This window comes from Microtus oregoni, unplaced genomic scaffold, assembly GCF_018167655.1.
Source record: "Microtus oregoni isolate MIOR12 unplaced genomic scaffold, Mior012 000006F_ref0000085, whole genome shotgun sequence".
In the NCBI taxonomy this organism is placed as follows: domain Eukaryota; kingdom Metazoa; phylum Chordata; class Mammalia; order Rodentia; family Cricetidae; genus Microtus; species Microtus oregoni.
Window position 1 is genome coordinate 25,929,148 of NW_024543065.1, and position 26,175 is coordinate 25,955,322.

General features: G+C 39.7%; 1 long non-coding RNA gene across 1 annotated transcript in view; it reads right to left on the reverse strand.

Annotated features, from left to right (window-relative positions):
- LOC121449560 overlaps positions 1-26,175 on the reverse strand; it is a 124,688-nt gene that overhangs the window by 63,647 nt on the left and 34,866 nt on the right. Inside the window, exon 2 of the long non-coding RNA XR_005974535.1 lies at positions 24,068-24,166. This is a non-coding gene — a long non-coding RNA (uncharacterized LOC121449560). The remainder of the gene's footprint in view (positions 1-24,067; positions 24,167-26,175) is intronic.

Below are 26,175 nucleotides of genomic sequence, written 5' to 3' on the forward strand. Positions count from 1 at the left end.
TAAATATTGTAACTGTAATTCTTACTTAATAACTGTTTTGTTATATGTAATTTTACTATGTTAAAGTTAATGCCTTTCTTTTTTGTTTAAACAGAAAAAGGGTAAATGCTGTGGGAGTGATTTCTTATTAATAAAGAAACTGCCTAGGCCCATTTGAAAGGCCAACCCTTAGGTAGGCGTAGAAAACAGAACAGAATGCTGGGAGAAAGAAGCTGAATCAGGCAGTCGCCATGATTCTCCCACTCCAGACAGACGCAGGTTGAGATCTTCCCTGGTAAGCCACCTTGTGGGCTACACAGATTATTAGAAATGTCCATAACTCAACCACTGACAGAGATACAGAGCGTGCATCAATGGATAAAACAGGACTGTCATATCCTGCCAAGACAGGGTAAGATAGTTTTGAAAAGTTGCTTGCCTTTGAAAATGGTGTGTCAGTTATGTTAGGCCTTAGCCAAAGTTGGTTGCTTCAACGCTGCAAACGTGACTTTGGGTGATTGCCCAGGTAGCCAGTTGTCTCTGTGATTTGTTGCATGTTTTGGAAGTTGTTTTACTGAACTTCCTAATTATCCAGGTAACATTATTTCCCTTCTCAGATCTTCGATGGGGTTGAAGACTATATAAATGTAGTTACTTTTCTCTCATGACTTGGCCAAGTTATTTATTATACAAGACCTAAGCTAGTTCGAATAGGATATTTGTACTTATTGTATATAATTTCGTAGTAGGTTTAGAACTCTCTTACTTAAACAAAAGGGGGAGGTGTTGCAGGAGCTCCTCCCGCTCCTTCCGCCAATAGCCGCTGAGATACCAGCCCATTGGGGCGTGGTTTCTCTCCCTTTAAAAAAGCGGCCACTTCCCTCTCCTCTCTCTCTTACTTCCTGCTCCGCTTCGGGCGACTAGACTCCCTTCCTGATTGCGCAGAGGGCTGTTGTCTGGGACGGTGATCTGTAAGTTTTTTCCCCTTTAAGTAAATAACCATTCCATTAATCATAGTTCCAAACTGGTGTGGGATTGTTGTGACTTACACCTTCACCTTCAGGCAAGCCTGTGGAGCATTTTCTTGATTAATGATTGATGTAAGAGGACATCACTCATTTTGCCAGCCCCAGGAAGGGGGTCCTGGGTTACATAAGAAAGTGAGCTAAGCAAGTCATGGAAATTGAGCCAGTAACCAATGTTCCTCCATGGTCTCTGTTTCAGTTCATTTTCCAGGTTCTTGCATTGAATCCCTACCCTAACTTCCCCCAGTGACAGACTGTGACCTGGGAATTGTAAGGAATGAAATAAACCCTTTCCTCCCAAGTTGGTTTATGTTAGTGTCTTATCACAGTAGCCAAAAGCAAACTAGAACAGTCTTTAACATTAGACTAGCTAAGACAGTGTTCAAAAAATGGGGGCCGTCAGGGCAGGAGTCAAACAGATCAGGACTCTGGAGCCAGGAGCTGATGGAGAGACCATGGAGGGGTGCTGCTTACTGGTTTGCTCCTCATGGCTTGCTAGGCCTCCTTTCTTATAGGACACAGCACCACCAGCCCAAGTTTTTCCCCATTTACAATGGGCTAGCCCACCCTTATCAGTTGCTAATTAAGAAAATAACTAATTACAGGCTTGCCTTCTAGTAGCTAGATCTTCTGGAAGTTTCTTTCTCACTTGATGTTCCCTCCTCTCAGATGGCTCTGGCTTCTGTCAAGCTGACATAACTAGTCAAAAAGGTCACCTTACATTTGAAGGAGTTTTGCAATTTAATATGCAATGTTCAAAGATAAAAGATACTCATCATGTAGTATGAAAATTGTTGCTTTAAAAATATTTCCATAGCTTCTTGAATAATCTAATGTCTTTTTTATATATATTTTGGTCCCTAAAAAGGAACATAAATAACATAAATATCAAAATACTTTTTCTATGACCTTCTAAACTGAAGTAGTTCTTATGCTAAATAAGAAAATTCTCTGATCTAAAATTTTAGTTGAGAGCAATTTTAGTACACTGGGAATGAGTTCCAATGGGTTTGGCTCAAGTTTTCTTGGAATTGGCCCCGAGCCCGGGCCCTGGCCCTGGCCATGTACTAGGTCACCCTACAGCTGTACCTTAAGGCTGCTTGCCAAGAAGTTGGTCTTAGAGTAGCACTACCCATGGCTTCCCACCAGAACATGGAGCCTGGACTCCCATCCAAGGAACAGCAAGTCACATGATTACAGTCCTAGCTAGCAAACATTCTGAAGGAGCAATCTACATAGTACTATGACATCCTCTGACAATTCTGGAAGGAAGACAGGACACATTTTTATTAGTTTGTCTGGGAGAGATTTGTTTCTTGAGGTTTGACTTAGGGCCAGAAATCTGTAAGTTGCTATAAAAGGGCAACGAACCTCACTTTTATTTGTAGATACTTTTTTGAAAGATTCAGGTTGAGGTGCTTGAAAGTTGAGCTATCTGAAGGAGTTCGGGCAGACAACTTAATCTCAGTTTGCCTCAGTTTCCTCATTTATAAAATAAAATGGGTCATTAAATGAATTCTAACCTCAGTCCTAAAATTTAATAACATATATGAATACATTATTTATAGTTTTCTTGTTCTGATATAACCACTTTAAAACTCATTCTCTTCACACAGACTTTCTAAAACTCTGAAGTTGCTTAGGAATCTAAACACTGAAGGATAGAGTGTAGGGATAAGTCCCGTCCCTTGGGGGGGCGTGTTTGCCTCGGGCTAATGTCTGCCAATAAATTGAGGGACCCTGACTATTTAATTATTGATGGATGGACACATTTTGTAAGTATTAATTTTTATATATATGTCTTATTAAACATTTCTTTATAAATATATAGAGCTGGTTTTGAAGTTGGACTCTGGCTCAGTCCCTCTCCAATTCCAAGCCTGTTAGTAAGAGAAAAACCCACAGTTTCTGGAGTTTCTGTCTCATGTCAAGAGCCATGATATGGGACAGAAAGAAATATGAGTTTAGAAAACATCTTTGCTTTTCTTCATATCTATCATACTTTTCATTGAATATATCTATCATGCCTTTCATTGAATATATATGTATGTCTATATATGTCTATATGATTAATGTTTAAGTTTTTCACAATGAACAATGAGTTTTTCCTGACGTGACATTTGAAGTTTCCAGGAAGAAGATGGGGCCCCACAACAACAACTCTACCTGGTTGATATGACGTCATGATACTGATAGCGCTACTACAAGACCTGTTTTGGGTACCAGCTGCACAAGACAATCCCAACTAAGTTAGCTGAAATGGTGCACATCTTGTACAACATTCTGGCCAGATCTCCACAAAATACTCAGAGACTATTTGCAATTTTAAAAGACATTGATCTTGAAATTTAACCATCATTTTACTTTCACAGGATCCCCCAGAAAGAACATTGCCCCCATGACAGCTGGAAGTAATTCTAGAGGACGACGTCCCCTCTCCCAGTAAAGTTTACCCCTGGGTTTAGGGACATCATTTAGGGGTTGGGAGGTTGGGGGAGGAATTTTATAAGCTCAGGGATCATTTTGAAAAAAAAAAAAGAGGGAATGATGGGATAATAGATTTATAATTGTGAGTTACTGCTTTTAGACAAATATATTGGTATCGATTCTTGTATATTGATACAAAGTTAAATTATATTGACTATTGTATGCATACATGTTTCTATGTCTGTTTAAAACATTTTTATGTATTGACATATATTGTATTGATATATATATTGTATACATTTACCATATTGCAGTGTACATTTCTACCTCTGATTAAGATACTTATACAATGTTTGTGTATTGATATATATTTGCCATATTGCAATGTATATTTGTACAGTGTTTATATTTGGAGGTCATTATCCGCATTTGTTACACAGTTGTTTATTGTCTTAGTCTTTAAGTTAGATAGATATTGAGAATTATATAGATAAATAGTCATCTAAGTTTGTCATTTATAATTAGACTAATCAGGTTCTCTAGATATATAGAGATTATACTCAGTATAGATAGATAATCTTCGACCTCTTCAAAGAGCTGCAGAAAATGGCCTTTAATCTAACTCAGAGTTTCGTGATAGTGAGATACAATTGCTCCTGGCAACACCGCTCTATTCCCGAGAGAATGTTGAGCACCAAAGACACTCCATCTGGAGCCTTTCTGTTTGGCAGAACTGGCCTTTGGGCAAAGAAATGCCCATACCTCAACCACTGACAGAGATACAGAGCGTGCATCAATGGATAAAACAGGACTGTCATATCCTGCCAAGACAGGGTAAGATAGTTTTGAAAAGTTCCTTGCCTTTAATAATGGTATGTCAGTTATGTTAGGCCTTAGCCAAAATTGGTTGACTCAACGTTGCAAACGAGACTTTGGGTGATTGCCCAGGTAGTCAGTTCTCTCTGTCAATTGTTGCACATTTTGGATATATCTCGTTTGTTGAGTAGTGTTTATTCCCTTCTCAGATCTTTGACGGAGTTGAAGATTATATAATTGTAGTTACTCTCTACATTATTTGGATTCCTTGAGATAGAATGTTTAGCAAAGCTTTTGTTCTCAATATTGTTTGTTATATTTGTATATAGTTGTATTTGGTTTGGTTCTGTCTTATTTAGACAAAAAGGGGAGATGTAGGGATAAGTCCCGCCCCTTGGGGGGCGTGTTCGCCTCGGGCTAATGTCTGCCAGCCGTTGCTTCTGCTTTCCTGGTCTCCGCGGGAACGGTGGTTCTGTAAGTCTATTTCTACATTAAAGCTATAGATATATATATTTTTACCATCTGTCTGCATTCGATTACACCGTTACAATAGAGAAATATGGAGTTTTAGTTGGGAGGCTATTTAGATAATTTAGTCTAACCTCCTCATTCTAATTTCTTACCTTTTCTTTTTATTTTTTTAAAAACTGCTTCTAGGAAGCATACGTATCAAGTTACAAACCAAGACTGAGTCTTCACCTTCAAGAACTACTATTTCAGAGACCAGTAACAAAAGCCTCGGGTGATCAAAACCACAACCAAGTGTTTCAGTAGAGCAAAAGATGCAAAGGAATAGGAGGCTAATCCACATGTGAGAGTGCTGGGATTCACAGAAGAGAGACCAGGAAGAGGAATGTATCTTCATGGGTAGAAAAATAGCATGTGTCTTTGTATAGGAACCTCTGAGTCAGTGGGAGGATTGTCCAGGGATACAGAACTGGACAATGGTAAAATTGGCAGGAGAATGGAACTCGAGGCTCAAACTCAAAATCACAGGCTCTGCTGAATGTTAATGACATGAATCAAAACTTTTGTCTTGGTTTATTAGAGCAAATAAAATGTCATGGCCCTTACCTTTGCTGCAACCACGTTTAAATTAAGTCTTAAGACTCTTACCTAGGTCCACATGTAGGACTTCCTCCTTCCCTGCTCTAGTGACCCACCAAATGAGAAACACTCCCTCCAGCCTGCTCCAGGGATGACAACAGTTCAGCTGCTGAATATAAATGGATAAACATCCTGGCTCTGGCTTAGGAAGCATCTTTGTTAGTGATGCCACAGTAGGACAGTATATGATAGGGTGGTTGAGTTCAAACAGGTGAAGGGTTGTTGGAGAGATCATTCTGTGGAGTTTGGATGGGGAAATAAGAATAGAAGGATATATAGTTATTTTTCTAAATAAGAAAATCTTGAATTGTGCTGGTAAATAATGAGTATCTCTATACAGAGAGTATAGGGCTAAACCAGGCAGAATGCCAGCTTCCTTGGGATATTACAAAGGGGACTCATAGCTTTAATATAATTTGGATTATACGGCTTCTGCCATTCTCTATTGTGATGATTCATTTTAATGTCATCTTGCCACAAATTAGAATCATCTGAGTAAGGAACTCATTTTAAGAACTGTCCCAATTGCCTTAACTGATGTGGGAAAACCAAGTGTGAGCAGCACCTTCCAGCGGCAGCAAAGATGAAAAAGGGCATGGCAGAAGGATGCTTTTTTTTTTTTAAAATTTATTTATTTATTATGTATACAATATTCTATCTGTGTGTATAACTGCAGGCCAGAAGAGGGCACCAGGCCTCATTACAGATGGTTGTGAGCCACCATGTGGTTGCTGGGAATTGAACTCAGGACCTTTGGAAGAGCAGGCAATGCTCTTAACCTCTGAGCCATCTCTCCAGCCCCAGAAGGATGCTTATCCCTCCAGTTTTGCTCACTTGGCCTTTCCCTTCTTGATGCCAAAGTAATTTACCTTATCGTTGCTGCTAATTCCTTTGCTGGATTCAGAACCAGTTCCTAGGCTTCTCTCGTTGACTGAGAACCACTAACTGACTCTCCAGGTACCTTCCAGGCTTTCACTTCCAGTCTGGGAATGTTGAAGCACCTCCTGGGTTGCCAGCATCCCAGGTGTGAAAGCCACCGTGGGAAAGTTCTATCACTGAGTCATCCAGCCTCAAAGACTGAGCAACTGTTAAATATCGTTATGTTAGCGATTCTGTCCCTCTAGAGAATCCTAACTAATACATCTATCTTCACAGTTGGCCCAGTCCAACTGAGGTACAATTGTTCTGTTTTCTTACTTATTCCTCATGAAGTATGTGCTTTGAATTCTACTTAATTAGCATTCCAAGCACTTTACTTCTACAATCTATGAAAAGATTATATACTGTGATATTTAAGAAAGCAATTTAATGAATTCCTACATGATATATTAATATGTTTACTGCTAGGCAGTTATGTGAGAAAATGTACAGTTAGGCACACCAACTCCTACCCTGCCTTATTAGATATACTTTGTCTTCTTCTATACCATGGATGCTAACATCTATCTTTTTACGCACCCTCAAGAAATGAATAAAGTCTTCCTTTCCTTTATTTCTGGTGAAACTGCTGCTAAAATACTGGTTCCATTTGTCTAAAGACACAGGGGAAGTGAAGGGAGAACACAGCCAATGAAAGTGAAAATATTATTGACATTTTGGCAGGTGTAATCTGGACTTGCAAATACCAAATTGTTTTTGGGGAACAATAGTAAGAATTGGTTTATATATTTTTTTGTAAGGCAGAATACTCTACTGCCAAGAGAATAAAATAAAACTTATAATTTTTTAACCTGCTTTATATGTTTCGTGCATATGTTATAAATCAAATCAAATATATTAAGTAGTACTTGGCTTTAAATTAGTATTTGGATATTACCTAAAGTCTAAAAATATGTATGCTATAAAACAATATAATAGTCTTTTATTTTAAACAACTTTATTAATTTTATTATTATTATTATTATTATTATTAGTAGTAGTAGTAGTAGTAGTTGTAGTAGTAGAAGTAGTGGGTGTGTGTATTTCAAAGGACCTGGGTTCAATTCTCAGCACCCACATGGCAGATTGTCAGGAGACCCAACACCCTCACAAAAACATACATGCAGGCAAAATACCAATGCTTATAAAATAAAAATTGAAAAAAAGCAAGCATTCTACCACTGAAACATTAATCTGATGTGGGATGTCCTGCTGTACATGTGTTGCTTTTATTGGTTAATAAATAAAGCTGTTTTGGCCAATGGCTTAGCAGAGTAAAGCCAGGCAGGAAATCTGAATAGAGACAGAGAGAATAGACAGAGTCAAGGAGACACCATGTAGTTACCGAAGGAGAAGGACACCCAGAACCTTGCCAGTAAGCCACAGCCTCATGGCAATACACAGAGTACTAAAGATGGTTAATTTAAGATGTAAGAGCTAACTAGTAATGTGCCTAAGCCATTGGCCAAACAGTGTTGTAATTAATATAGTTTCTATGTGATTATTTGGGTCTGGGTGGCTGGAATACAAATGATCCTTCCTCAGTTTGCATTAATCTACAGAACATTAATCTACAGAACTGGGATAACCTCACTGAGCAATTAAGCTAAGAATCATAATGCTAGCCTTCAGAAGTGCATCCTGTTAGTTCCTCAGATTTGCTCTTTCCCAGATGTAGTGAGGAGGCGAGCAGGCCTGCTTTTCGTCCCGCCCAGCTCCCACACATCTAGCTTAGCCCTGGAAATAACAACACACAAACTGTACTCATTTAAACACTGTCTGGCCCATTAGTTCTAGCCTCTTATTGGCTAACTCTCACATCTTGACTAACCCATATCTAATAATCTGTATGCCACCACGAGGTCGTGGTTTACCGGCATGAGTCTAGCTAGCGTCTAGAAAGGAAAGGAAATCATGGTGTCTGCCTCATTGCCTTCTTCCCAGCATTTTGTTCATTCTTCTCCACCTATCTAAGCTGCTGTCCTATCAAAAAGCCAAGGCAGTTTCTTTCTTAACCAATTAAAGTAACACATAGACAAATGACCCTCCTACGTCACCCAGAAGTGGTATCTCCTCATTGTCCCCACATGCTTCCTTCATTTCTGTTTCCTGACTCAGTTATGACTGACTTCTTTCTAAAATACCTTCCTCTTCTCCACCCATCAAGGTCAAAATAAATGTGGATAAGAATAGTATCTACCACAACTATAATTCATTATATAACGTATAAAATCATCAAAGAAAAAATAAAATTTAAAAACATGCATGTGATTGGGCTAGTCAACATTTTATCACAGATTGGGGTGAGGTTCATCTGGTCCCATGCCTCCCTGAGGGACTGCTGGCAGTTTATGGCTGCTGAGAGGTGGGACTGGGAGCTGGCCACTTTCTTTAGTGGTATAGTTCCTGATAAACTGCATAGCTACAGCAAATAACTTCCCACCCACATGGACTATCCTAATTAAATTCAGTGTGTCTCTCTCTGATGCAAAAAGACATCAAAGCAGAAAGGAGATTTGGAAAGAAGGAAGATTTTAGAGCAGCAGGAATGAGAGGGTAATGAGGTGGTGAAAATGATTAAAATGTATATATGCATGAATGAAACTATCAAAGAACTAGAAAAATTGAAAAATAATACTTTTTGTTTTTGAGACAGAGTCTCACTATGCAACACTGGTTAATCTGGTACTAGTTATATATGGAGAGCAAGTTGACTTTGAATTCACAAAGATTCACTGCCTGTGTCTCTTGAGTGCACCACCATACCTTGCTAAGAAAATCAATTTTTAAAATATGTATTCATTTTATTTTATATGTATTGAGTATCTTGCCTACATGCCTGGCACTTACAGAGGTCAGAAGAGAGTGTCAGATCTCCTGTAACTGGAGTTATGATATGGATGGTTGTAAACCTCTATATAGGTGCTGGGAGTAAAATGTGAATCATTTGCAAGAGCAACAATTGCTCTTAAAAGCAGAGCCAACTCTCCAGCTGAAGAATTACATTTTTAAAAAGAGAACAGTACAGAGAGTGCTATCTACTTACAGATGAAATGACACGGAGTGTTTGGGAGGGTGTCTCATACATAGTAAACACTCTTAGTTCCTCTTTTCTACATGATGTCACATGTTTTGTGCTACATATGCATCATTACAGGCTGAATTATGCTCGCCTCAATCCATGCTGAAGCCCTAACTACTTTAGAATATACCTTTATTTACCTTTAAAGAGGTTTAAATGGAGTCTCCCCAAAACACTGATAACATATAGACACAGGGCAGACACGAGGATAGAACAAGAGAGCAGCTGTCAGGCTGGAAATGGTGGCACTGCCATAGAATCAAAACACCTGGAAGGAAGGGGCAGAAACTATAAGTTATAGGCCATCCAGGCTACAAAAGGAACCTTTCAAAAAATAAAAAAAAAATAAATAATCAAACACAAACAACAAACCACTGCCTTAGTTCTTCAGGCTGCTGGAGCAAAATAGTGTAAACTGGACACAGTAGCTCATGCCTTTCATCCCAGTGCTTCGGGGGCAGAGGAAGGAAGATTGCTATGAGTTCAAGGACAGCCCAGGTTGAAAAGTGAGATCTTTAAAAGAACTAAAACAAAGCAAAGCAAACTAAAACAACCAATCAGAAATCTTCATGACTTATAAATAACCACCATATATTTCTTACATTTCTGGTAAGTCCAAGACTATGGTGCTGGCAGATTTGGGATCTGCTGAGAACTGTTTCCTTATAAGTGACACCATCTTACTGTGTCCTCATGGGGTGCAAAAGATGAGGCGTCCCTCTGCAGTTTTCGTAAGGGGATAGTTTCTTCTGTGAGCACGTCTTGCCCATTTCTTCCTACCTTCACCGTGGGGTTAGTATGTCACCATCTAAGTCCTGGGACACAAACATTCCGAGCACAACAGTGGTTGTCTGTAAGCAGAGAGTTGTAAGAAACCAAATTTACCCACCAAGACTCTCATCTTAAATTTCTAGCCCCCAGAACTGTTAGAATTTAATCTGGAGCCAGGAATATAGCTCAGGTGGTAGAGAGCCTGTATATGGGGAGGAGAGGGGAAAGGATGGATGGCTAAACCATACACAAATGGGTGTGATGTGCACATCTCATCCCAGCATTAGCAGGCAGAGGAAGGAATATCAGGAACTCCAGGTCAGCTATATAGTGACTCTAGGCCGAGCTGGCCTATAGGAGACCCTGTTTAAACAAACAAACAAAAAGAAAGAAAGAAAAAATATATCTTTCTGTTTCCAAAGCCACCCAACTTACAATACTCACTTAATTTACAATATTAGATATGGCAAACAGTGAATATAATTAAGAAATTAATGGTTTGCCATTAAATTTGGTAGAATATCTGGATGATATTTTATAAGGCTTAAAATCATAGTGGTTAAGAGCTCTCTGTTGAGTCTGGTTCAGCCACTTCTTACTTAGTAAACTGAAGGCATGTAAAGCCTAAATCTATATAAAACAAATGTACTGGACCCAGTACTGTATGTGCCTGTTAGGACTAAGTGAGAAAATGCACAGGACAATGTTGTGCAATATAACATTCAGTAAATGTGTCTGTTTAGCCAAAAGCCTAAATGTTTCCTGAAGGAGAGATTATGTGACACTTTCTCAGCACCTAGTATTTTCTATATCTGTCCAAACCAAAGGAAGGTGGTTTGCTGGTTGGTTGTGTGTCAACCTGACAAGCTAGTCATCAGAGGAAGGAGCCTCAGCTGAGGAAATGCCTCCATTTTCTCAAATAGTGATCAATGGGGGCGGACCAGCCCCCTGGAAGTGGGGCCATCCCTGGGCTGGTGGTCCTAGGTTCTATAAGAAAGCAATCTGAGTAAGCCACAGGAAGCAAGCCAATAAGCAGCACCTCTTCATTGTCTCTGCAACAGCTCCTGCCTTCAGGCTCCTGTCCTGTCAGAGTTCCTGCCCTGACTCCTTTGATGATGAACAGGGATATGAAGTCTAAGCCAAATAAACCCTTTCCTTCCCAACTTGCTTTTGTCATGGTGTTTCCTTACAGCAACAGAAGCCCTACCTAAGACAGGTGCTGACAAGGAATTAAGTAAACTTTTACTTTCAGGGAGTTATAGGGGAGACTCAGCCAATCACCTTGCTTGTAGGGTGGGGTCCCCGAGGATATTTTTTACTTATAAAGATTGCGGCCCCGCCCCGCCCCGCCCTGCCCGCCAGACTTACTCTCCCTGCCTGCCTTGGCTGAGTTTGCAGCAGTACAGCCACTGCCTGAATAAGCAGAACCCAGCTGCCTTAAGAAAAGCCCATACCTCAACTACTGACAAAGATACAAAATATCCATAAGTGGATAAAACAGGATTGTCTTATCTTGCCAAGACAGGGTAGGATAGTTCTAAGAAAATTCCTTGCCTTTAATAATGGTATGTCAGTTATGTTAGGCCTTAGCCAAAGTTGGTTGACTCAACATTGCTAACGAGACTTTGGGTGATTGCCCAGGTAGTCAGTTGTCTCTGTCATTTGTTGCACATTTTGGATATTTCTCATTTGTTAAGTAATATTACTTCCCTTCTCAGATCTTTGACGGAGTTAAAGATTAGATAATTGTAGTTATTCTCTACATTATTTAGACTCTTTAAAATAAAATGTTTAGTATATTTATTATTTGTTCCTATTGTATATAGTTGTATTTGGTTTGGCTTTGTCTTATTTAGACAAAAAGGGGAGATGTAGGGGAGACCCAGCCAATCACCTTGCTTGTAGGGCGGGGTCCCCCGAGGATATTTTTTAATTATAAAGATTGCAGGCATGCTCCCCACCTTCCCTTCTGCTTTCCTGTTCTCCACTGGAACTCCGGTTCTGTGAGTCTTTCCCAATTAAAGCTCAAATATTTTATTATAATTTCCGTCTGTCGTCCATTTACGCCGCTACTGTGAGTGAAGATTAGGTTAAACACTGGGGCTGGTAGATCTATCTCAGTGGTTATGACCCCTTTGCAGGTGGAACAACCCTTTCACAGGGGTAACCTAAGATCATTAAGACCATTGGAAAACACAGATATTTACACTATGATTCATAACAGTAGCAAAATTACAGTTATGAAGTGGCAATGAAAATATTTTATGGCTGGGGATCATCACTACATGAGGAACTGTATTAAAGGGTCACAGCATTAGGAAGGTTGAGAACCACTGTTCTATTTGATTACAAGTCATTCTGTCTCTACATTACCTTACCCACAAAACCCATAGAATCTAATGTGTTAGCACAGTACTTGCCCAATTCTTGCTTTCCAATACCTATATTTTACATCTGAGGGATCACAGGGACCAGGATATTAGAGAATTAAATATCATTTTCAAAGCATCTTCCCACATATGAAAGAAAAACAATAAGGAAAAAATAAAACAAAGGCCAAACAATAAGCTGAGGAAATTCTATCTTTAATAACTCTATGGCTCTGCAATGCAGGCAGCCATGGTATAATGACCTCCTAAGGATGTGGCACAAGTGATTTACATTCTCATATTGCAGTGTCCTGATATGAACCCAAAGTTCCAGTTGCAAAAGGATTATAACTTGTACAGCTATTGGATGAACTCTAATATCTAATTTTAGCACATAGCTCGCCTCTGCAGTATGTCAGCCCAGTTAAATAAGCAAAGCCTGTTCTCAGTGCTGCACGATAACTCTCATCTCATGCTGTAGGTCTCCCACACCCTAACTCAGGCACCACATCACAGTCATGAAGTTATTTAAAGATGGGGCATTTGTTTTCACTATTTTCCTCAGTAAAACAATGAAGCAATCATTTCTCCAGTCATCTGCTCTGTATTAAACTTCCTCCGAGAAGATACTTAATTTTTTATGTAAGATATTAACTTGCATATTTATTTTAGTTTCATTAAGAAGAGACTAGTCTTAAGAGAATAATGCCAGTTTTGAAATGACTCAGTAGGAACGACCACATGTACATTTCTAGACTTCAACTAAAAACAGAAGTCTATACCTGAGTGCTGGGTGTGTTTTTTAAGGAGAGTTAAGGGGGTTGGTGAGAATCACTTTGCTCTAGCAGGTGTTTTTGCTACTTCATTAGTTTTGTACTGCCAACGGGAACTTATTTTACATAAAATTTAGATGGATTTTTAAATATAGAAAGTTCTATAGTCAACCTCTGGAAATATTTAAAATGCTTCTGCAAATCACAATACAATTCTGCAAACAGTTAACAGAATAAAAAGTCTGAAATCAATGGAATAAAAAAATCTGAAAGTTGTTTTAATTTTTTCATATTTAAATGAAATATGGGTAGAACATAGTTTGAGACAAACAGCAAAAAAGAAAGACTTATCTCTTTTTTCCAAGTTCAGGCACAGTTACGTTCTGGGAAGTCTCCCACTCTATCACGAATTTACCAACAATTCAAATATTCTTCCCAAGCAAACTATGGGCTTCCCACACAGAGGTTGGAAACCCTAGCATCCCATCGACTTAGCTCCTTTCTCCATTAAGGACTGAGGAAAGGAGATCAGTCAGAAGTAGAGGTAGGATAGGTGCCAAGATTTTCTCTCTGTGTTCGATTCAAATACCCAGCTATAGTGTGACCTTAGAAAATGGAAACACTATATGAAAATATATTTTACCTACATTTCTATTACCATGGAGGCCTCTTTGTTTGGTTTTAAAGTAAATAAAGTTACTGAATTACACGATTTCTCTAATCAATATAAATAAAAAAATCAGAATTCTCCATCAAGGTGGCACAGTGAATTCATGCTTCAACTGATCCTATGTCTTATAAGGAAAACATTTAATTGAGCATGCTAATATGTTGGATAGTAGCTGAGAGTACTAGATCTTGTAGGCAACAGGAAATGGACACTGGGTGGTGTCTCAGTCCTGAGCATAAAAATCCTCAAAGCCCACCCCAACAGTAAGACACTTCCTTCAACAAGACCATACCCACTCCACAAAGCCACACCCCCCATAGTGCTCCTCCCTGAGAGATTATGGGAGCCATTTACATTCAATCTACCACATCCTATATGCTCTAAACACATGATAATTACAGATAAAACAGAAGGAAAAAGAAAGCCCAAGATTCCTTCTCTCATAAAATGAAAAGTCATTTTGTAGACTAGTAATTAGTGAGCTGGATTAAGCTGCACACTACCATGGTGTGGTCTTGAAACTGAATTTTTAGTTTTTATGGAACTGCAACTTTCTACCCAAGATGCAGAACAAAGCCAACTTTGTTACCAGAAGCAGAAACTGAAGTATAACTAACTTCACCAACCATCCTGGGTTTCCCAAAATACCCCAGGTCTCTCTGCCACCTCCTCCCACAAAGGTCCTTTTAAAGTTAAAATGATGTTTGGGCATGGTGACTCTTGTCTGTAATTCCTGTTTGGAAGACTGAAACAGGAGGATCGAGCTCATGGTCAGTCATTTCTGCACTTCCATGCCCTATTTCATCAAACCACATCTAAGCCTGGTGGTGCATGCCTTTAATCGCAGTACCTGTGAGTTTGAGGCCAGCCTGCCCTTCCCAGTAAATTCCAAGACAGAGAAATCCTGTCTTGAAAAATCAAAACCCAAACAAACACATCAAGTTTTGAGATATACCTCATTGGTAGAACATTTGCCTAGTATGCAAAAGATAATGGTTTTTTTGTAAAAATAAAATAATAAAATAAAAGAGTCTTTCAGATAAACAAGCTAAAGATTTGCTAATAAGCAGACATGAACTACAAGACATTACAAAATTTTCAGGTTAAAGAAAATATAAGATGAAAAGGCAAATATGCACAAAAGAATGAATACTGGAAAAGCCTATCACTGTTTGCTACATCATCTCAAAACCTTAACACAGTACAGGATTATAAGAGTCACACAAGGCTGGGAATATAGCACAAAGATAGAGCACTTGCTTACCATCCTCAAAACCAAATATGATAATTATAATAATAAAAAATCTAAAAGAATTAATATTACAAGGATTATTTAGCCCACATAGTCAAGCTTCTTATTCATACTTTTAATCCCAGCACTTGGGAGGCAGAGACAGGCTGGTCTCTGTGAGTTTCTGGCCAGTCAGGGCTACACAGTGAGACCCTGACTCAAAGATTGTATCTTTGAGATTTCTTTCTATTTATATGTCTGTCTATCTGCCTGCCTGCCTGCCTATCTGTCTACCTACCTATCACTTTATCTATTCATCCATCCATCCATCCATCCATCCACCTATCTATAGAACAGAGAGTACATCTCTAAATGAGTATCTTAAAAAACTTTTAACTGAACTGATCCATGTTGAGAGTTTGTAATCAAAAGCATATTTTAAACTGAGGAGCTCACAAGTAGGGAACAGACTTAAACAATGCACAAGACCACGATTTTATGGTGTTTTAAATTATTGCTGAAGTATTAATACGTAATCTAGCACTGCACTGAAGACTTAAAGTGTTCTTAACATTTTAAACACAAACACAGTATTTGCACATTTAAATAATACACGCTAGTAAAAGATCAACCACCAGGCAGGTAAGACTATGCTAAGTGTGTGTGAATGTAATTCACTGGGTAGAAGCTCACTGGCAATTTTAAAATTCATGTTTTAAACCCTTTTCCAATTTCTTGTTAAAAGAGCTAGCTATAACTTACTATTACCTACATGTGCAGGACTCAGATATCATAACAGCATACATACTGTTTAAGATTCATCCATTTGCTTCAGTCAGAAGGATGCTCATAGTACTAAACATACCTTTTAAAAAAATAATTTTGGAGACTTGTTCTTACTATGTAGCTCTAGCTGGCCTGGAACATCCTATGAAGATCAGACTGGCCTCAAATGCAAAAGATCTGCTGCCTTTGCCTTCCAAGTGCTAGTATTAAAGGCGTGCACCACAAAACCTGTCAAAAATAAATTTATAAGGGACACAGGAGGACTGTTATTCACCAATTCATTGATAAGTCTCTGGAAAATGGCATGATATTGAGACTATAGGTTGGCAGCACAGTACAGATTGCTTTATAGTAGTCTGGGGTATAAAACCAGACAGCGATGATCCAGTGATCCCAGAGCAGCTAGTGGGAACTGATTTTGTAAGGGTGAGGGGAGACCAGTCATGTTCCTGGGAGGGACAATGAGCCTCAGATTGCAGTGTTGCACACTTGCTGGGCACTCTGTAAAAGAAGAGTTTTGTGATGCAACACCTTTAATAGCAGCATTAGGAGGCAGGCAGGAGGGGTCTTTGAGCTTGAGGCAAGCTGGGATATAATATATATTGAGAGCCTGCCTAAAATGAAGAAAGAAGAAGGAAGATAAGGAGAAGTGAGGAGGAAGAGAAGCAGGGAAGAATGGAGGAAGGGGAAGATGGAGGGAAGGAGGGAGGGAAGAAGGAAAGGAGGGAAGAAGGGAGGGAGGGAGGAAAGAAAGAAGGAAGAACATCCTCTTTGGAGTAACTCCTCTTGGCACTTGGATAGAAGACTCTTCAAGTGTCACAGAAACGAATTAGGGAAAAGGCAATGTCCAAGGATAAAATGCTGTGCTACCAAAGCTCCGGAACCTCATTATCTTTCAGTTGCTGACTCGGGAAGTTGAATGTAATAAACCACAGTGCTCTGATTAGTAGGAATGCTGCTTAGTTTGGTACCAGAAGAGAATTCAGGATCAGTATACACCAGAGATCTCTTGGCTGGGAGCTTTAGCAGCCTTACCATCATAACCCTGATTGTGTGAGTCTCCCTGGAGTGTCCATCTAGGTCAGCCAAATACTGGTATAACTTCAGCATGTACTACAAGCGATACCTTTGCGGCCACGGCTTCATCTCCCTGCCAGGGGCCTCATCTAGCAGATCCTGACTCAGGAACAAAGTAGGACTGTCAGCAAGAAGACTGACAGAGGGCCACCCTGCACCATGTGTAACCACAAAAAGTGCAAGTGCCCACAGAAGCGTTTTAAAAATAGAAGGGCCGTCTTGAAAAACTTGGTGTTTGGCAACGGATTCCAAACCAAGTCCAAAGGACATTAATCTGACCCTTTCTTTTCAGGCAGGAAAACACACCGTGGTTCAGCAAACAACAGGGATAGAGAAAGGAAATAGGGCAGACTGACTCCATGTGCTCCCCATGGGAGAATCTCCTGAGCCAGTAGGCATCTTGGCACAAAACCAAAAACAACTGGTGGGCTAAGGCAGTGGAGGACCTAGGTTTGGTTCCAGGCACCCACATGGTGGCTCACAATCATTTATAACTCCAGCTCCAGGGTATCTGGCCTCTGTTTCTGATAACTGAGGGCACCGGTCATGCATGTAGTAACATGCATACATATAGGCAAAAACCTTATACACACACACACACACACACACACACACACACACAAAATCGAAAACAATTAAAAATATAAAACAAAGGCACAGCTTATAAGCAATAAAGAAGATAAAATGATTGAAAAATCTCCCAAAAGAAGACAGGAAAGGGCTGGAGTGATAGATAGCTCAGTTGATAAAGCACTTGCCTTGCAAGCATGAGAATTTGAGTTCCAGCTCCAGAACCCAAATTAAAAACAAACTCGGGTATGGTAGCTCACACCTGTAGTCCAAGCACCAAAGAGGAAGAGACAGGAGGTTCTCTGGGGCTTATTGGCCAGCTAGTCTACCCTACTTGGTGAACTCCAGGCCAATTCAAAGACAAGGTGGACCAGCACCTAAGGAACCACATAGCCGAGACTGTCCTTGGGCCTTTATATACATGTGTACACGGCCACCCTCCACACACACACACACACACACACACACACACACACACACACACGGTGGGAAAGAAAAGAGGGAGAGAGACTATGAACATAGACAAACAGAAACAAAACAGCAAGATGGCAGATAAACCCAGTTATGTCAATAATTACATTAGCTGCAAATGAACTAAGCATACTAATTAGGCAGAAATTTCAGACTAGACAATGAAGCACAGTTTAGCTGTATGCTATCATTAAGAAATATGCCTTAAACATAAAGGCATAAATTAATAGCAAAAGGCTAGGTAAAGATACACATTTTAAACATTGGTCATAATAAAGATGAACTAGTGGCTATTAGCAAACTATACTTTAGGTCAGAGGATAGGCACTGGCAGAAATAAAGAGAAATATTTCACAATGGGAAAAGGGAAAATATAGTCATTCTAAATATTTTTCTACCTAACAAAGCATCAAAATACGAATAAAAGTTAATATAATTGAAAGGAGATATAATAATTTATAGTCATAGAAACTCCAATTTCTTTGATTGATAAAGTGACAGAACAAACGTACAAAAAAAAATCAATGAAGACATGGAAGACTTCAGTAACATTATCAAACAACTCAGCCAATTTTATGTTACAGAACACGCCATCTCACAACTGCTATATATATTATACATTTTTCTTTTCAAACATTCAACATATTCATACTGACTGTCTACTCCATTGGTACGCAAGTCTCAAAAATATTTAAAAGGTTTGAAATTATAAAAATATAGGTCTTATTATAAAATGTAATTATAGTTGAAATGAAGAAAAATAGAAATTATAAATCAATAAAAGTTCTCTGTAAAAATCAAAATATTTAGAAATTAAGCAACATTTTGTTTTTAGACAGGGTCAGTTTGACTAGCAGCCCTAGCTGACCTGGATCTCAAGACTAGGCTGGTCTTGTCACAAAGACCTGCTGCTTGTGCCTCCTGAGCACTAGTATTAAAGACATACATCACTCATAAAGTTCCACCAACATGACTGCTAAATATGAGTTGAAGAAGGACAACACCAATAGACATGCCAAAGCGGATGGGGAGAAGTTCCTGAGGCCTCAACCCTACACTAAGGCAAATAAGGAATGCTGAGAGTGAGAAAACTGGAAGAGCACACAACACCAAATGATCATCGCTGACAACATACGTGTAACACTATGTGGACTGAGAAGATTAGAGTAAGTAGAAATGTGTATATACACACACACATATATGCATGTAATAACAGATTATGAATTTGAAAGTAAACAAGGAGGGGTATATGAGGTTTGCAGGTACGAAAGGGCAGGGAGAAATGTTATAACTATAATCTCAACAAGAAGAAACAAACAGACAAAACCATTTATTTATGTGTGGGCCTACACATTCCATGAGCATGTGGTGATCAGAGAAACACGTGTGTACATGATGGTTCTTTTCTTTCTTCATGTAAGTTCCAAGGCTTGGGTTTGGTGGCAGTGCCTTTCTTTACCAACTGAGGCATCTAGCCAGGCCTGAGGTACATAATTCTTTCATTGTGCATTTCTCTTAAATTATATAGGAGAAGACATCCATAGTTCCTAGACAAGGGAATGCTTAGGTTAGGTCATTTGAAGCTGAACACATGAATTCTTTTTTTTTTTTTTTTGGTTTTTCAAGACAGGGTTTCTCTGTGGTTTTGGAGCCTGTCCTGGAACTAGCTCTTGTAGACCAGGCTGGTCTCGAACTCACAGAGATCCACCTGACTCTGCCTCCCAAGTGCTGGGATTAAAGGCGTGCGCCACCACCGCCTGGCTTGAAGACATGAATTCTATGAAACAGAATTGGTGAGAAAAGATAAAAACAAATTCAATTTGTATTTCTTTTCCCAAGTCATTTCCTAGTCATACCCTCATAAAGAGTTCTTCTTCAACAGTGTTTATAGACTACTTGCTACCTTCCAGGAATGTACTAGTAACCTGTGAGTGAGGTACAAAGGGGTGAATATCCCAAACTGCTCATAGATCTTAGAGCAGATGAGACAGACTACAAACGATTCATAAGTAAAAATGTGTTGTATTTTATAGGATGTAGATTATGATAACAAGAGAAAACAGAGGAGGGAGAAGAGGAAAATAATTTCTCCCCCAAGTCTCACAAGAGACAGAATCCAGTTCCTTCCTGTATGCTGGGCAAGTGTATTTACAGTGAGCTATACTTTCAGGAATTAGAGGTGGCAGGCAGCAAGGACTTCATTAATTAGGTGATATTTGAGGGATACTGAACATAAGGAAGAAGACATGAAAATCTGGTCAAATATTAGGAGTATACATGGGTATTCAAGAAAAAAATAAAGAAGCTGGTTTGGTTGGTGCAGGAAGAACCAAGGAACACAGCATATAATGTTAGGGAAAGAGGTCAGGGAAGACCAAGCAAGGTTTTGTTAGGCCTTGAACTTTTATACTCAGTAAGTATGAGGCCTTTGGAGGGTTCTGAGCAGAAAGGTGAAATGACAGTCTTAAATACTAACAATATCATTCTGACTGTTATGATGAAAATATATCAAAGGTGAAGGGCACTGAAAGGAAACCAGATAGGCTACTGTAAGAATCCCAGGTAACTGGAGCTGGAGAGATGGCTTAGTGGTTGAGTGCACACTACTCTTGCAGAAGATCTGAGTTTGGTTCCTAGTACCCACAATGGGCAGTTCAGAATCCCTTACAACATCCAGCATGTCTTCCTCAGGCACCTGCACTTGCTGTGGAACAGAAAATTTGTTTAAGGAAGTAAAGGTGTGTTACATTTGTCTGTGTTGCAGAATAACTGTTTAACTATGTAGATGTGCTGTCTTTGCTTAATTATGTAAGGATGTATTGCTTTTGTTTATGCTGCATTTGATTAACTATATAAAGATATTGTTGTTGTTTCACTTTGCCTGCCTAAGGCATCTGATTGGTCTAATAAAAAGCTTAATGGCCAAAAATTAAGCAGAGGAGGGATGGGGGGGGCTGGCTAGCAGAGAAAAAAGGGGAGCCAGCGAGCCAGCCAGGTAGACATGAAGGAAGCAGGAAAGCAGTGTGGACAGTATGCAGATGAGGTAAGCGAGTCTCAGGGCAGTACATAGATGAATAGAAATGGGTTAATTTTTTTTTCTCCTTTATAGATTTTTTTTTATTTTTTTTTATTTTTTAAATATATTTATTTATTAAGGATTTCTGCCTCGTCCCCACAACCGCTTCCCATTTCCCTCCCCCTCCCCCGATCAAGTCCCCCCCCCCTCATCTGCTCGAAGAGCAATCAGGGTTCCCTGACCTGTGGGAAGCCCAAGGACTGCCCACCTCTATCGAGGTCTCGTAAGGTGAGCATTCAAACTGCCTAGGCTCCCACAAAGCCAGTACGTGCAGTAGGATCAAAAACCCACTGCAATTGTTCTTGAATTCTCAGTAGTCCTCATTGTCCGCTATGTTCAGCTAGTCCGGATTTATCCCATGCTTTTTCAGACCTAGGCCAGCTGGCCTTGGTGAGATCCCAATAGAACATCCCCATTGTCTTAGTGTGTGGGTGCACCCCTCGTGGTCCTGAGTTCCTTGCTCGTGCTCCGTCTCCTTCTGCTCCTGATTTGGACCTTGAGATTTCTGTCCGGTGCTCCCGTGTGGGTCTCTGTCTCTGTCTCCTTTCATCGCCTGATGAAGGTTAATATTCCTGAGGATGCCTATGTGTTTGTCTTTGGATTCACCTTATTTAGCTTCTCTAGGAACATGAATTATAGGCTCAATGTCCTTTATTTATGGCTAGAAACCAAATATGAGTGAGTACATCCCATGTTCCTCTTTTTGGGTCTGGCTTACCTCACTCAGGATAGTGTTTTCTATTTCCATCCATTTGTATGCAAAATTCAAGAAGTCCTTGTTTTTTACTGCTGAGTAATACTCTAATATGTATATATTCCATACTTTCTTCATCCATTCTTCCGTTGAAGGGCATCTAGGTTGTTTCCAGGTTCTGGCTATTACAAACAATACTGCCATGAACATAGTTGAGCATATACTTTTGTTGTATGATAGGGCCTCTCTTGGGTATATTCCCAAGAGTGGTATTGCTGGATCCAGGGGTAGGTTGATCCCGAATTTCCTGAGAAACCGAAACACTGCTTTCCAGAGTGGTTGCACAAGTTTGCATTCCCACCAGCAATGGGTGAGTGTACCCCTTTCTCCACAACCTCTCCAGCAAAGGCTATCATTGGTGTTTTTTATTTTAGCCATTCTGACAGGTGTAAGGTGGTATCTTAAAGTTGTCTTGATTTGCATTTCCCTGACCGCTAAGGAAGTTGAGCATGACCTTAAGTGTCTTTTGGCCATTTGAAGTTCTTCTGTTGAGAATTCTCTGTTCAGATCAGTGCCCCATTTTATAATTGGGTTGATTAGCCTTTTATGGTCTAGTTTCTTGAGTTCTTTATATATTTTGGAGATCAAACCTTTGTCAGTTGCAGGGTTGGTGAAGATCTTCTCCCAGTCAGTGGGTTGTCTTTTTGTCTTAGTGACAGTGTCCTTTGCTTTACAGAAGCTTCTCAGCCTCAGGAAGTCCCATTTATTCAATGATGCCCTTAGTGTCTGTGCTGCTGGGGTTATACATAGGAAGTGGTCTCCTGTGCCCATGTGCTGTAGAGTACTTCCCACTTTCTCTTCTATCAGGTTCAGTGTGTTCAGACTGATATTGAGGTCTTTAATCCATTTGGATTTGAGTTTTGTGCATGGTGATAGATATGGATCAATTTTCATTCTTCTACAGATTGACATCCAGTTTTGCCAGCACCATTTGTTGAAGATGCTCTCTTTTTTCCATTGTATACTTTTAGCTCCTTTATCGAAGATCAGGTGTTCATAGGTTTGTGGGTTAATGTCAGGGTCTTCTATTCGATTCCATTGGTCGACTTCTCTGTTTTTATGCCAATACCAAGCTGTTTTCAATACTGTAGCTCTGTAATAGAGTTTGAAGTCAGGGATGGTAATGCCTCCAGACAAACCTTTATTGTATAAGATTGTTTTGGCTATCCTGGGTTTTTTGTTTTTCCATATAAAGTTGATTATTGTCTTCTCCAGATCTGTGAAGAATTTTGATGGGATTTTGATGGGGATTGCATTGAATCTATAGATTGCTTTTGGTAGAATTGCCATTTTTACTATGTTGGTCCTCCCAATCCAAGAGCAAGGGAGGTCTTTCCGAAATGGGTTAATTTAAGTTAAAAAAAAAACCTTGCTAGAAACAAAGCTAGAGTAAGGCCAAACCATTCATAATTAATAATAAGTTTCTGTGTCTTTATGTGGGAGCTGGTTGGCGGCCCAAAGAAAATTTCAACCATGTGCACATAAGTACCCTGACCCCCCCCCCCCCCCCCCCCCACACTACAGTCACACAGTTAAAAACAAAAATTGACTCTAAATAGCTGGCTTAGCAGTACAGAGAACTTACTGATCCTCCAGAGAACCTGAGTTTGGTTTCCAGCACCCATGTAAAGTGGCTCACAAATGCTTATAACTCCAGTTCCAGAGCATCTGATGTCCTCTTCTGGCTTCTTTGGGTACACACCCACGCAAGAACATACACAGGGGCCAGGGTAGAGAGCAGACAAAGTCTGGAGTGAATGTGTATTGTTGACATGAGCATGGCCATGTCAAGGCCCAATGCATCAGAACTGTTTCCCTGGCTCAGGCTCTAGGCCTTCCCCTAGTCCAAGTATGGATGGTGACAGTGTGTGCAGAAAGTATCAACCACAACTTCTTCCTCAAGGATGAATACAACTTGAGACTACTCCTTTACAGAGACCACCCCCCGCAACAAAATTAGCTAACCTGACTTCTCAGTCAGCTGTATACAATAAACATGCTCCTTGTTCATATAAACACATCAAGTTTCTGGGATGCTGTATATATGATCCATGAGACTCAGTTGTTTATCAGTATCTTAGTGGGGGTTTCTATTGCTGTGAAGAGACAACAAGATCATGGCAACTCTTGTAAAGGAAAACATTTAATTGGGGTGGCTCACTTACAGTTCAGAGGTTTAGTTCATTATTGTCATGGTGAGAAGCAAGGCAGCATGCAGGCAGACATGGTGCTAGGGAAGGAGATGACAGTTCTTATGTCTTGACCTGCAAGCAACAGGAAGTGGTTTGAGACTTGGCTTGAGCATGTATAAGACCTCAAAGCCCACCCCCACAGTGAAACACTTCCTCCAATGAGACCATACCTACTCCAACAAAGCCTCATCTCCTAATGCCACTCCTTATGAGCTTAGGGGCCCAAATACATTCAAGCTACCACAGTGAATCGATTGTTTCTTCATTCCCTGTTGCTCCCGTCAGGTCAATCCCAAAGCTGTGCATGTTATGTGCACACACAGGCATATAAACAAAAGTACAAATAAATCTTAAAAACAGAATCCTAGAGAACTCATAGTTGTGTCTAACAAGGTGGTTTCTAGTTCACTCAAATGAGTGATGATGCAGGAGAGAGGAGATAGTTGCTAAATCACAATCAGCAAGCAGGGAAGGGAAGAGACCTAAAGCACAAATTGCAGAGTGACAGGGCTAGAAACACTTCAGTTTAGAGGGGAAAGGGCAGACACTTCCGGTACTGATTTAGCACTCATGCAGTGTTGTAGGGAGGTGGCGTCTCTAAGTTTTTTCTGATTATTCCTTTTTCTCAGGGACATAGGAAGTAAGGGTGAGAAAGGAGAGAGGTAAGAATTGGTGATTGAGGAAGGAATGATGTGGTGAATTACAAAACCAGGAGAATGAATGAATTCGATTTGCCATGCTTGGCCTTTAAACTCTAGATACAACTGAAACAGTCCTCTCACAGTTTGCTTCTAAATTTCTACACATATAGAAGTAATTATCAACATTTATTCACTTTTTATTACTCATATGCTACTAGAGAGAGAAAGAGAGAGAGAGAGAGAGAGAGAACAAATCTTGTCTTTCCTATAGTGTGGGTGGATGTGCTCAGATACACAGAGCTAAGTGAATGGAATATTGGCCGTTTTGTAGCTCAGTGTCATGTGCAGAACTGATGTTTTCTGCTTTGAATTACTTCCTTATTACAACACTACCTAAGAAAAATCTAGATGGGCTTATTATTGTGTGTACTTCCATTTACCCTAAGACTACTACAGAAGTGAAAACCTCAAGGAGGAATTAATGTCAGAGGGAGGAAAATGCTTACTGTAAGAGGCTAAAAGATTAAAAATGTTTTCATAAATACCACAAGGAGGCTTCCTTCCTTTCTTTTTTTGTTTTGGTTTTTCGAGACAAGGTTCCTCTGGGTAACAGCTCTGGCTGTCCTGGAACTTGCTTTGTGGACCAGGCTGGCCTGGAACCATGAAGCTTTCAAATAGGCAACTCACCTAGAAAATTTGAAGTGGTGTGCATTTTCATAGCATGCAAATATTTCTAATAAAAGTACTCCCCAATAACTAAGGGGAAACTGTCATATACATGCTGTATATTTATCAACATCATAAATACATAAAACCTTATGGTTTTACATAGAAGTTATAGACACACTAATTATCAGTTAATGCCCTTGTACTGATACAACTCAGGAGAATAGGAAGGTAGTCTTGGTGTTTTATAAGACACAGACAGCATGACCTAAATCTTAACCTCTATTTGAGAAAAGTAATTCATATCTAAATTTCACCATTATTGGAAGCCACATTAATTCATATTCTCTCCTCTGTAAAAGGTTATTTAATAGAAATTAGGCCAATTCCAATAAGTAACTGCTGTTCATGTAGAGAAAATATGTTAAGGATTAATCACCATAAATACTGACAAAGATTCAAAAGACTCATTGTATACTTTAGGGGACTAGACCAGAAACACAATTAAACAAACTCACTGGTTCTAAAAATAAAAGGTCTAAAAAAGCTATTTTTCTTATTCTTAAGAACAGAGAAAAGCAATTGTAATTTTTTTTTTTTTTTTTTTTTTTTTGGCTTTTCGAGACAGGGTTTCTCTGTGGCTTTGGAGCCTGTCCTGGAACTAGCTCTTGTAGACCAGGCTGGCCTCAAACTCACAGAGATCCGCCTGCCTCCGGAGTGCTGGATTAAAGGCGTGCGCCACCACCTCCCGGCTTGCAATTGTGATTCTTAAGC